General features: G+C 39.3%; 1 protein-coding gene and 1 pseudogene across 4 annotated transcripts in view; one reads left to right on the forward strand and one right to left on the reverse strand.

Moving 5' to 3' along the window:
- Positions 1 to 1,164: 1,164 nt before the first annotated feature.
- MMAA (metabolism of cobalamin associated A) overlaps positions 1,165 to 13,655 on the forward strand; it is a 38,119-nt gene continuing 25,628 nt past the window's right edge. For 2 of the 4 annotated variants that reach the window (XM_010361309.2, XM_030923805.1), the window contains exon 1: positions 1,165 to 2,280. The gene's annotated coding sequence lies outside the window, so the exon portion shown is untranslated. Of the gene's footprint in view, positions 2,281 to 5,207; positions 5,226 to 8,867; positions 9,057 to 13,655 lie in introns of those variants that run through there. The other 2 variants (XM_030923800.1, XM_030923798.1) reach the window with 2 other exon arrangements.
- On the reverse strand, positions 7,023 to 9,007 carry LOC104660815 (annotated as a pseudogene).

Below are 13,655 nucleotides of genomic sequence, written 5' to 3' on the forward strand. Positions count from 1 at the left end.
GGAGGCAGAAATGGGTTTCCAGCATTGCTAGCTACAATTTGTCCTCAACTATTTATTTTGAAAATTTTCAAATCTATAGAGGAGTTAAAAGAACATTCATGTACTATTCACCTGAAACAACCGTTTTTTTGTTTTGTTTTGTTGAGACTGGAGTCTCTGTCTGTCGCCAGGCTAGAGTGCAGTGGCCCAATCTCGGCTCACTGCAACCTCTGCCTCCCAGGTTCAGGTGATTCTCCTGCCTCAGCCTTCGGAGTAGCTAGGACTACAGGCACGCGCCACCACGCCCAGCTCATTTTTGTATTTTAGTAGAGATAGGGTTTCACCATGTTGGCCAGGATGGTTTTGATCTCTTGACCTCACGATCCACCCGCCTCCGCCTCCCAAAGTGCTGAGATTCCAGGCGTAAGTCACTGCGCCCGGCCCAGGTTCAAATTTTTTAAATCCTTAAGGCTATCTAGTTGACAGCTGTCTTTAATGTAAATCAGTCCTCCTGCCTTTTTTTATTGTCTTCCACATTAACCTTATTGAAAGGTCCAAACAAATCACATTCTGAATTTATCCGAGTGTTTCCTCACAATCAGATGCAGGTTAAACGTTTTTGGCAAGAGTGTTACGTAGGTGTATTTCCCATAGCCTCATAATGACAGGTTCATATTTTCGCCGGTATTGGTAATGCTAGCAACTTTTTTCCCATGAAGCATCTATTAACATTTTGCAAGAGACTAAAGTTCCACAGAAATGTGTTCCCAAAGCTGTACTGTTTAGAAAACTTCTGAATAAAAAAGTGACATGCATGAAAGTGTTTTAGAGTTTGTAGAATGAAAAGCAGGTTAAAGATTAACTCAATTTTAAAATTAACAAACTTCTTCTAAGGTAGCACAAACTGGGCTTCCATGAAACGTAACCCTTATCAAAACAATTGTTCAGATGAGCAACGCCAAGTTTAAAGAAAGGAAGTAAAACGTCTCAAGAACTGTCATTCTGTTTGTGTTCAATAACTGAGATTTGAAAGGTCTGATTCTATGTTCTCTCCACTAGATCCTCGGCTTCATTTAGACTTGTGCTTAAATTTCTGTCATTGACTATTGGGTCTACAATCACTCTTTGGAGTAAAAGTGGTAGTCTTTTAGTCCAAATAGTAATAATGAAAATGGTGAGACCAGTAATTCATTTTTTATTATTCCATATTCAGTAAGAATCAACCTGTATCTAATAGTTGAAAAGGCCTGAAGCCTCCCAAATGCATGTCATTACACAAATTCTGTGTGAGGACTGACATCTTGATTCCATATACTAATTATACTGCATGACCCCCATTTATAACCATACCTACTTGTCATAATTCGATTCTGGCTGTTGCCTATGGATGCTATCTTTATCACATTATAGCAAACATTTGGGTGATTAAGTTTTTCTCAAAAATTCTAGAATAGCATACAACGGCTTTAGTACTTATTACGTCATCTAAGAGGTTTTTAAAAAATCAGTTACCACTCCGCCCACGCAGTGAGGTAGCAAATATTATGCCATTTCAGGCTTGTGCCTTTCCCCCCTTGGGATTTCCCGTGGACATCCCTGCAGCAGTGAGGCCGTAGTCCTGGCTTTGGGTGCATGTTCAGAAATACTAATCAAAACGAATGGGTGCCTTTCAAGAGAAAAAAATTGTGGGAACTTCAACCTTTAAAAACCATGCCATGGTTTAAAAACGTAAAACTCTATTTCGGCCGAACGCTGAGCATTTCTTCAAATCACTATGAGAAGCTTGAATGTCTTTAAATTCACCGGTCTGTAAAACGTAACGCGTCTCTCCCTCACCCCACATTACAAGTTTCCAAACAGTGGAAGAAGGGGCTCCGGGGGTCCTGGCCCCAGGCTGCTGGGGCTGACAGCAGGACTCGGCCTCCGTCCGACTCCGTCGCGAAGGCCGGGAGGGAACGAAAGTTACCCTCGAACTTCGGAGGCGAAAGATTCCACGGGGACCTTAAAAAGGGCAAAACCTACCCTAAAGGCCTTAAACCGCCCTCCCCTCCCCCGCCAGAGAACTTCCTGGCGCAGAGCTTCCGCAGCCTGCCGCAAGCTGGGAGCCCTTCACGCTCACGCGCTCTCCGCCACACGCCGGAATTGCGCGGCCACGTCCGCGGGGACCCTGGCCATGCCCCGCGCCGCCACCCGGCCCCAGGCGATCTCCGGGCCCCACGCGCCTGCAGTCGGCGCTGCTTCTGCGTGGGAGGATCCGGCGGAAGGGGCGGGGTCAAGCGGCACTTCCGTGACTTCGGGCGGGTGAGTATGGGGAGTGCGCGCGGCGTTAGGGAGTCGGGCCTGGGCTCCCGCCTATGGCCGCCCTCCCGCCGGGGGGCCAGCGCGGTCCTCCGGGGCGCCCCCTGGAGGATTTGGGGTGGGGGAAGGAAAAGGAGAGTATTATCGAATATTCTCCTGATATTGATGTTAGGGGTGCGGATATGTGTGGACAGGCAGGAATCGGCAAATGGGTTCAAATAGAAGGTTTAACACGTAAACAGTGTTTTAAAATTCTCATTTTGGTTAGGTTTCTCAGGTTATCTTTGAGCCACAGCAAGGCAGCTTTGTTAAGGTTGCTCATCCTTTGTCGCTGCCAAACCAGGTGAATAGTTAACCTGAGGCCGGGTCGGAAAAAGCCACTATGACTCCTACCAAAGAGTGAAATTAAAACTCTTCCGGGAAATAAAATCCAGGATATAAAAGTAGAATTCAAACTAAAAGTTACAAACAGTATCTAGGTTCTGTCACATGCTGTGCCGGGCAGGGGCTAAATGTCAGCAGAGGGCATGCTGTCTTCATACGTATTTCTCATTAGAAAATGAAAGACAATCTAAACCAAAATAATATGATAAAAAAATTTTATTTATTATCTCTTAAGAGTTGTACCCTAATCCATATGTTTGGAAAACATAAGCTAATAAAACTTTTCCAACTTGGTAGAAAGCCAAAAGTTTCCAGAAAAACTGTGTGGATTATTCAGCATTTTGCGGTTGTCTACAATGTTCAGAATATTCTTTTACAATAATTTTGCACTAAATACTGGTTTGTGTTCAGGGTAACAAGAGGTTTTTAAAAAGTCAAAGACAGGGACGGGTACTTTAAGGTCTGTATCCTATTAGGAGAGACAAAACAAGCATGAAAAGTTACATAACCATAAGAAATGTAAATCACCATTTGAGATATTTGAAGATGTCAAAAGAAAACCTTTATTTAGAATGGAAAGAGCTGGTGAATGCTTGAAACATTTACCATTTAGCTGATTGTTGCCACATGGGAATGTGGGTCTCTCAAACGCAGATCCGATTGTCTCCAACACAGGCCAAAGATCTGTATTTTTGCGTAATTTTTCTTGATTTTTAATGTTACTTGCAACCAATTTAGTTAACCCACACCTTCTCTGGGTGGGCCAGGTGCAACTAGTTTGTGACCTATGCAGATTTTCACCTTAGTACAGTCCTACACTTACACAACGGTGCAGTTAAAGATTTTTTGACTTTACAGTGGGTTTATCCAGACACAAACCCCATTGTAAGATGAAGACTCTTTGTATTTAGAAATAATTGGAATTAGAGATCAGAAAAAGTCCTAGAGACTGGGATCGTCAGGAAAGATTTTAAGCTCAGTAGTATAGGAGAGAGATCATAGGGGGGAAGGATGTAAAAGATGAATTAAATCTTGGGGTTGGGAGAGTGGCAGGTTTGGAAGATAGTAAGTAAACTCTCCTTAGAGGAAGTTTGGAAAGGCAAGTGCAAGAGGTGCTGCTGGTCTGGGGACTACACTTTGAGAACCACTGTCCTAGGGTACGGTGAACTTTTGGAGGAATTTGAGTAGGAGGGTAAGGAGATCACATTCACCTTTCAGGATGAGTCTTGCTGTGAAGTCTGGAAGGAGGACCGAGGAGGGAGAGAGAAAAGAGGAACGTTTCTTAGAGGCGATTAGCACCTGCTTGATGCCGGGCCCTGTCCCAGGCTCTCTCATGCATACTGTCTCATTCATACTCACCACGACCCTGATACGTAGATCTTAATGTTTTCATTTTGTAAGTGAAGGAACTTTGAGAATATGAGAAATTACCCAGGTATCATAGTTGGTCTCAGTGCTTCCTAGTTCAAGTCTAGATTTGAAATAGGGTGGTAGCAGTGGGAATGTATCAAAACATTTAATGGCGATGGAATTTAGAAAAATAGAGACTTCACAAGCACATTTAAGCCTAAAAGTAGAAATTTGGAAATCTGAATCTTACTGGAAAAGTGATAAAAGGTAAAGTGGACAGAGAACTTTAGAGAATCCCTTCATGAATTCGGTATTCATTCTTTATTATTCTTCACTCACGGTGACCTATTTAAAACCTATTTAAAAGTTGCTTATTTAAGAAGTCATCCTGCTCTACAAAAATTTCTGAAATTATTTGAAAAAGAGAAAATAAAGCCTTCTGTCGCGGGAGAGGAGGAGTGGAATGTGGTAAACAGATTAATGGCATTTGACAGCTTATCTTCAAAAGCAATTAGCATTGAGAAATGGAAACACATGATACAACACTGCATTGCCTGTATGAATTGTGCTGTGCTGCAGACACTGATCTACTGTATTGATTTTGGAAATTCTGTATGCTTTTTCTTGCCAGAGTAGTTATTGAAATTGAGAATATTCATTGGATCAATTTCAAGATAAATATCCCAAGTCAGACTGCTGCTGCTGAGCAAATTTTTAATGAAGGAAAATATCCATATATTGAAATCAGTTTAAAAAGAAAGTCCTTAAAGTAAACATATATTACTGTAAAATCTAGAAAAAAATGTACATTTTATAAACATCAATTAACTGAGTAATCAGTGTAGTGGAGTTATTGACCCATGCAGAATTATGGCATACATTCATTAATTCTGTGAGCAAATAGTTGTGCTATAAATAGAAAGATAACTGATATGGTTTGGCTGTGTCCCTACCCAAATCTCATCTTGAATTGTAACTCCCACAATCCCCACGTCATGGGAGGAGCCTGGTGGGAGGTGATTGAATTATGGGGACAGGTCTTTTTCCTGTGCTTTTCTCATGATAGTGAATGAGTCTCATGAGATCTGATGGTTTTAAAAACAGAAGTTCCCCTGTACAAGCTCTCTCTTTGCCTGCTGCCATCCATGTAAGACATGACTTGCTCCTCCTTGCCTTCTGCCGTGATTGTGAGGCTTCCTCAGCCATGTAGAACTGTAAGTCCATTAAACCCTTTTTCCTGTATAAATTACCCAGTCTCAGGTATGTCTTTATCAGCAGCATGAACTCAGACTAATACACTAGATATAGCCTACTTTGAGGTATCTTACTGAATCTTGTAAAGCTGGGGAATTTCTCTTGTATTTTGTTAGTGCTTAGCTTACAAATTGTAGGATGAAGCTATATTCTTAGGAATCCTGAAAATTAGTTGAAACATTTTGATTGGATTATTATTATTTTATGGCTGTTATGCTTTTAATGGAGGCAGATACAAAATTCATCAATGCAAAATAATGTTTTACATACTCATTAACATAGTGATTAATGTAAATTATATTTTGACAATGTAAAATACAGTGTATTTGGCCTCAAAAAAAAAACTACAGAGTTAGCTGCAACTTAAGATAATTGGAAAGGCTCCTTATGTTATTTTTTGCCCACCACCTTTATTGTAATAGTTCTGTATGATATCTGGGGAGGGAATTAAAAAATAATACAAAACTCTTTCAGCTGTGGTTCAGAGAACTGTAGTGAAACTGTATGGCAATGACATTGTGAGACCCTGAAGTTTCCCCAGAAGTATCTCAATAAGAGGCAGTTAAGAAGCTTAATAGTTTCAAAGTCTGGAAAGCAGCAAATACATCTTAGAGAATTTAAAAACATTATAAACCCCACTTCTCTTCTACAGAGACATTTTAAAGCATGGACATAACTTTAAGGAGATAGAGAAAACATCAGTAGTTTTCATAAAGCTTCAGTGAACACACCCCAAGGCACAAGTGTTGAAAATGGCCTGTTCACTAAAATGTCATTTGGAGGTATAGGTATGCTGTGCTTACAGTGAGAGGACGACTTTATCCCTAGTTAAAAGCACCAGGTGTCAAGCTCTGCTTCCGTTACCCAGGATGCACCAATAATCCCTATGATAGTGAATGGTTCAAATACTATACTACATTTCCAACATGTCTTTTGCCTATTTGCTTATTTGTTACTGGGATTCTTTTGAACCCCACAGGTCTGTAGAATATTTTAAAAGGCTAGAACTACCTTAAAAATAGTCTTGAAATAATACGGAGCCCTTCTAAAAGAACTCACTGGATATTTTAATAACATTTACAGAAAGAAAGAAAAAATTTGCAGTAGCTGAGTTTCTTTTAAGTGAAGAAGAATAATGTAGAACATGTAATCTAAAATGTTTGATAATGTCAAAAATTGCCAAGATTATTAATATATATTTTGGTAATCATTATTGGCCAAGTTAATTTTTTGTGCAAAATACACTGTATGTTAATAGAACAGGAAAATCATTATTTCAGACCACTAACAGAGGAAAACCCACAGCTAGAGAAGCATCTATAGGGCAATTAAACGTTAGGGAAGTTTACTAGCTTTAGAATATCTCAATACACTTCGATTACAGAAATATTTCATTTTTAAAACTAGACTGTTTTGATGTACTTTTTGTAACGACCTGATCTAAGGAGCCTTGGAGGCTTGTGAAAAAGATATATCTATCCACAAAGATGCTGCATTTCTAGTGTGGGGGTGAATTAACACTTCTGTAAGGAGGAAGGAACTGAATCAGCTCAGCATCAATAAACAACATTTTTCTTTTAAACAGTATCTCATAATCTGATGTCTCACTTCGCTTTGCTAGTTCAAAATTAGGCAGAAGAAGAAAGAACTAAGCTAACTGGTCAGACCCAGAAACACAATGATTTGGCAAGCCTCAGTCACTCAGCTCATGATGTGTGATAATCAGCAGAAAGGCTGCTCAACTCTTGTCCATTCCTTCACATCTGTAGATGAGTTCGATATAACCACTTCTTTTTATCAACTTACCAACTTTAAGCTGCACGCAGGCAAAGAGATCACAAACTTCAGGGAGGCCATAATGGTCTGGGGGGGGAGTTATATTCCTCCTGTAGAGGTGAATTAAGTAATACGTCCCAGGCCTTCTTTCAAAGCAGCCACTTGTCTTCTCCAGAGGATAGCTGGCTGAGGTTGCCCATCTTCTTTCCTGGTAGGACCCAGTCAGCTGTGTTAAAGGTACACCAGGAAGTGCTCATGGGGTTTTTTAGCTTTTGTTTGCCAGCTTTGTCTTCAGTATTAGGCACTTCCTTAGGACTTCCTTCTTTGTATGGGGGCCTGATAAGCCACTCCTGCAAGGCGCTGTTCTTTATGACTTGGAAGGAATCAGCAATTCTAGAAGGAACCATTGACTTTGGTGCTTTAGTTCTGTTACTTCTTTACTAGAAGGAGAGAGTCACATATTCAGGGAATCTTTACGTTTCTCAGGCTCAGGTTTGGGTTCCATGGGCATCCATTTTTATTCTTTCCTTCTTTGTTCAGAAACCACTTATACAGAGCCTCCTGCTCACAGTTCTCATCACACACACACTCTGCAAAGCTGGTGTAGGGCTCATTGGCTCTGCCTACCTCCTCTACCTTACATGGGTCCTGATGGTTCTGGACAAGCCTATCCTCTTTAACCATGCTGGGGGTAGACAATGGTTTCTTGGCCTCCAAGTGGTCATTCAGGCGCTTCAGACTGCTCACGTTTTCCAACTCCGTACCTTTGGGCTGCTTTTCCTGACAGTTGGTACAGGAGTCAGTCTTGACAAGCCAATCATTCACATTATAGGACTGGAACAAGAGCTTAAACTTCTCATTGCTTTCATGACTGCCATTCTCCGGCTTCCCCAGCTTATGGGATTCCTGGGGAGTCACTAGCCAATCTGATAGGTTCATCTTATCTTGATCAGGAAGCTCTAGCTCTTCAACCTTTTCCATTTCAATGGAGAGCTAGTAGTGGAATGGCTGTTACACTTTTGATAACTTGGCTTTTCAGGAACTTCCTGTTGCTGACTCTTGAGGAGCCAGTTTTCTAAGCCCTTTAGGTTTCCCCAGACATTACTGAAGAAATTGCAGGCTCTGGAAGAAGTCTGACTGTTCTCCAAGGTCTGCTTTTTGGTGAGCCAATCCTGGGGGTTTGTGCTGGGTGTGTAAGGAGCCTGATGACCACTGGCAGGTTTGCTTCCAAGGACCCATTTGCTGAGAGGGACAGCTGCAATACTGGATGCAGACTTCTGCTCTGGCATTGGGATATAACCTCTTCTCCAAGAAGGGCCCAATATTTGAGGAACTAACATAAGCCATCAAATGCTCAGGAATTTGAATTGTTTTGAGAGACCTAAATGTGGTGATGGTCTGGCACAGAGCAGTTGTGTCAGCTTCAAAGAGTAGGACATTTGAATCTTCATGCTCAAGGGTCAAACTGCCCAGTCTCTACAGGCACACAGAGACTTGATTGGCTAGATCTTTGTTTTGGGTACACTCCAGTTGATGAGTAAGACAATTGAACTGGCCCAATAACCAGTAGAACTGCTGAGCCTGCTGTTGAAGTGTCTCTTTCAGCTGATAGATGAGGTCCACCTGTTCATATAGTCACACCTCATGGCTTCTAAGATGTTCCAGGTGGTGGCTTATGCACCTGTGAATCTGAGCTTTGATCTCTTGCAAGTTGTCTTTAATTTGCTGTTCAGCCTGGAGTAACTCCACCAATAGCAAGCTGCAAGTCCCTCCGTGCATCACTACCCCTCAAAAGGGGTTCTCTATTACTGGAGCTGCCACTCTGGTCTTGGAAGGTATTCATTCTGCTCACAGCTCCAGGTCCAAGTGCCTCTCTGGGCAATCCGAGGGGACCTTGGGTGGACTGAGACATGGCCCCACCGAAACCTAGGGCCCAAAGCGGATTTGATTATTTGTCCAGTTCTTTGATTTGTTCCCATGAGAAAGCAGGAAAAGATGCTGAGTTACATGAGCAGGTAGGAAATCCTTCTTTTTACTTACATGATTTTGCCATTTTAGTGGAATTAGTCTGTTCTGCATGTGACAGTATATAAAGGTAGAAAGCTGCTCATACAAGGCTGAGTTATATTGGCTCTTAAAAAATTTATGGGCTGCTTTAAAATCTGGTTGATTGGATAAATTCATGGGGTTAAAGATATTATGAACTTAGTTATCAGGAGTGAATTATTGTCTGTGGAGCGAAAAACATTTTAAAATGTGGTCTGTTCTGTCACCTAACACATCGAGATCTCCTACTGATAAAAACTTAGCACAGGAAATAGCAACTAATTTTTCATTTCAGCCTAAGCAAAAAATAAATAATTAAAAAGATAAATAGCCAGCCATAATCAGGCATATTCAGATGTACAGGATTATTTTATTTTCTCTAGAGTTGACACCATATAAATCTGTATTTGTGAAATCCATAGTTTTTTCCAAGTTCTGCCACTAGTTGTGAGGCCTTGGTGAATCAGCCTTATGCTGTTGAGCCTCCCCTTTAAAATAGGGTGTCATCCACTGTAGGATTATTGTGAGGATTAGCTGAAAAAATGCATGCATGATGCCTCACACGTGATAAACACTCAGTAGAAGGTAGCAGCTGCTGCTTGCCATTCAGATGGTCCAGAGAGTTGGGGGGAAATCAAGAAAATTAGTCCCCTGGGAAGAAGTTTGAGGATGTCAAACCCAGAATTACATACATCTGCATAGCTTTTTGGTTTTAGCAAAAGAACGCAGTAAGATGGTATCATCCTTTTTCTGGTTCTTTCTTTTCACTTAAAGGCGTTTTAAGATTTGCATTGGCATCAGAAGGCAGATAACTGCAATCCCAATTGTGATAAAACCTACAGTATAAATCATAAGCTTATCAGACAGTTGGTGTGGATTTTCTGAGAAAGATTGCAATTAAATTGTTGTAAGAAACCACTATTTTAAATGTTAAAGCAATCTAGAATATTTAGAGAATATTTGCTTACATTATTATAAATGGACATAGTTTCATCTAGTAAAACTTTTGTTACTGAATTTTGATTCCTTGCAAACTTATCTTAGCGTTTTTCTGTTTGGAAGGTTGGTTACATGTCAAAGGTGCCTTGATTCAAAACAGAAAACTTAGAAGGCAAAACGTTTTAGTAAAGGTCCTTCAGTCACACAGGTTAAGATTGTTACCCAAACTTTTCTTTATAGTTTAGTAGATTGTTTACATAGAGTAGATAAGAGTATATATTCATGAATCCAAAAAAAAAAATATTGGAAGGTTACTATGTGCCAGGCACTGTGCTCATTTCTGAAGAAATATGCCCTTTTTCTGGGAGACTCAGTCGAGTTGAGCAATGAGAATTGGTAGGGAGCGGTCTATAAATAGATAAATTAGAAAACAAGAAGACAAATACTATTTTTGAGATGGGAACAAAAGACTGTGGAGCATTGAATAGAACACTTAACTGTCTGGAGAAAGTGGGGGAAGATGTATCTCTGAGGAGGTGCTATTTGAATAGAATAGGCATTTGTCAGCAAAAATGTGAAGGATATGCACTACAGACACCTAATTTTTATTGTAGCATATATATAGTTTAAAAAATTTACCATGCTCAAAAATGGTTACTGTCTCATATATATCATGTTATTTCAGACTACTTTTGAACTTCAGATTTAACATGATTCTGATAAAATATCTGTGCATGGAAGAAAAAGTAAAATGTGATTATTGCTTATTTCACCTTGCACATAATTCTTTTTACTAAATTTTTTTAGTATATATGCTGACTTTATATCTAATTTAGAAACTGACATATAAATGTATTGAATGTAACACTGATCTTCACAATAACTGGTAAAATTAAGGATTCATCAAATTTGACTCTGATGTTAGGAAGAAATCTAAATGCAGAAGGAAGCAAGTTACAGGTTATGGCAAAGATAATAATCAAATCATGAGGCATTTCTTATTAAATTTTAAAAATTCTGAATTTTATCTTTTAAAAAAGATTTTTTTGCTTACTTTTTCTTACCATAGAACTGTATTAGTTTCCTATTGCTCCGGTAACAGATTACCGCAAACTTAGTGTCTTAATACAAATTTATTATCTTACAGTTCTATTGGTCAGAAGCCTGACACAGGTCTCACTGGGGTAAAATCAAGGTGTCAGTAGCTCTTTGTTCCATCCTGGAAGATCTAGAAGAGAATCAGTTTCCTTGCCTTTTCCATCTTCTGTAGGTTGTCCTCATTCCTTGGTCCATGGCCCTTTTACTCCATCTTCAAAGACCTAAAGAGTGGATTGAATCCTCACATGATGTCACTCTGCTGTTCATTTCTACCTCCCACTTTCATATTAAAGGACATTGGTGATTACATTGGGTCCACCTGGATAATCTAAGATAATCTTTTTACCTTGTCAGCTGATTAGCAACTTTAGTTCCATCTGCAACTTTAATTCCCTATTTGCCACGTAACATAACATATTCATAGGTTCCAGGGATTTGGGCGTGGACGTATTTGGGAGGCCATTATTCTGCCTATCATAGTAACATATGCTGTTTTTAAAAAAACAGAAAAATATAGTCAGCCAAAAAGCAACATAAAAGCACCGTAATACCACTCATCTGTAGATGAAGTTATATACACATCAATATATATAGTTATTCTGTGTGTGTATGTGTGTTTGTATGGGGAGGGTGTCAATGTGTGTTTAACATTTTTGAAAAAGGCGTCACACTTCCTCTTAATCCTGAATCCTTTTTTTAGTAATCTGGTCTCGTGGATTTAAATGACATCTAAACAGCGAAGGAATGTTGAATTTTGTCAGATGCCTTTTCAGCATCAATTGAAATGCTCATATGGTTTTTGTCTTCCATTCAGTTGATATGATGTATCACATTGATTGATTTGTATATCTTGAACCACCCTTGTACCCCAGGGATAAACCCCACTTCGTCATGATTAATGATCTTTTTAATGTATTGTTGAATTCAGTTTGCTAGTATTTTATTGAGGACTTTTGCCTTAGTAGTCATCAAAATTCATTCTATGAGGCCAGTATTATTCTGATACCAAAACCAATGATATACCAAAATAAAAGAATACTAGAGGCTAGTATTCAACAGTATTCAAAAGAATAGTATTCTTTTTTATTTAGTATTCAAAAGAATACTAGCCTTGTATTCATTTTCATGCTGCTGATAAAGACATACCTGAGACTGAGCAATTTAAAAAAGAAAGAGGTTTAATTGGACTTACAATTCCACATGGCTGGGGAGGCCTCACAGTCATGGTGGAAGGCAAGAAGGAGCAAGTCACATCTTACGTGGATGGTGGCAGGCAGAAAGAGGACTTGTGTAGGGAGACTCCTGTTTATAAAACCATCAGATCATTTGAGACTCATTCACTATCAGGAGAACGTCACAGGAAAGACCCACCCCCATAATTCAGTCATTTCCCACTGGGTGCCTCCCATAACACATGGGAATTATGTGAGCTACAAGGTGAGATTTGGGTGGGGGACACAGAGCCACACCATATCAAGCCTCTAGTGTACTTTTATTTTTGGAATGTCTTTGGTTTGGGTATCAGAGTAATACTGGCCTCATAGAATGAATTTGGAAATATTCCCTTTTCCTCTATTTTTCAGAATAGTTTCAGTGAGACTGGTATTAGTTCTTTTAATGTTTGATAGAATTCACCAGTGAAGCCATCAGGTCCCAGGCTTTTCTCTATTAGACTTTTTATTACAGCTTCAATTTCATTAGTTGTTATTGGTGTGTTCAGGTTTGGGATTCCTTCATTGTTCAACATTGGTAGGTTATATACGTCTACAAATTTATCCGTTTCTTCTAGATGTTTTCAATTTATTGGCATATACTTGCTCATAATAAGCACTAAGGAGACTGGATTTCTGCAGTGTCAATTGTAATGTCTCCTTTTTCATCTCTGCTTTTAATTATTTAGATCATCTCTCTTTTTTCCTTAGTTTAGTTTGCTCTTGAAGGTGCATTGTTTATTAGAAGTTTTTCTTCTTTTTTAATGTAGGCACGTGTAGCTATAAATTTCCCTCTTAGTACTGCTTTTGCTGTATCCCATAGGTTTTGGTATGATGTGTTTCCATTATTATTTGTTTCAAGACATTTTTCAATGTCCTTAATTTTTTCATTGACCCACTGTTCATTCAGGAACATATTGTTTAATTTCCATATATTTGTATAGTTTCCACAATTCCTCTTGTTATTGATTTCTAGTTTTATTCCAATGATTGTTAGAGAAGATGCTTGATCTTATTTCAATTTTTTGAATGTTTCAGGACTTGTTTTATGAGCTAACATTTGGTCTATTCTTGAGAATGATCCATGTACCAAAGAGAAGATTGTGTTTTCCACAGCCATTGGATGAAATGTTCTGTAAATACCTATTAGGTCCATTTGGTCTGTAGTGCAGATTAAGTCTGATGTTTTGTTATTACATTTTGTCTGGAAGATATGTCCAGTACTGAAAGTGGAGTGTTGAAGTCTCCAGCTATTATTGTATTGGGGTCTATCTCTCTCATTATCTCTAATAATATTTGCTTTGTATATCTGGGTGCTCC

The sequence above is a fragment of the Rhinopithecus roxellana genome, chromosome 2, assembly GCF_007565055.1.
Source record: "Rhinopithecus roxellana isolate Shanxi Qingling chromosome 2, ASM756505v1, whole genome shotgun sequence".
NCBI lineage: Eukaryota > Metazoa > Chordata > Mammalia > Primates > Cercopithecidae > Rhinopithecus > Rhinopithecus roxellana.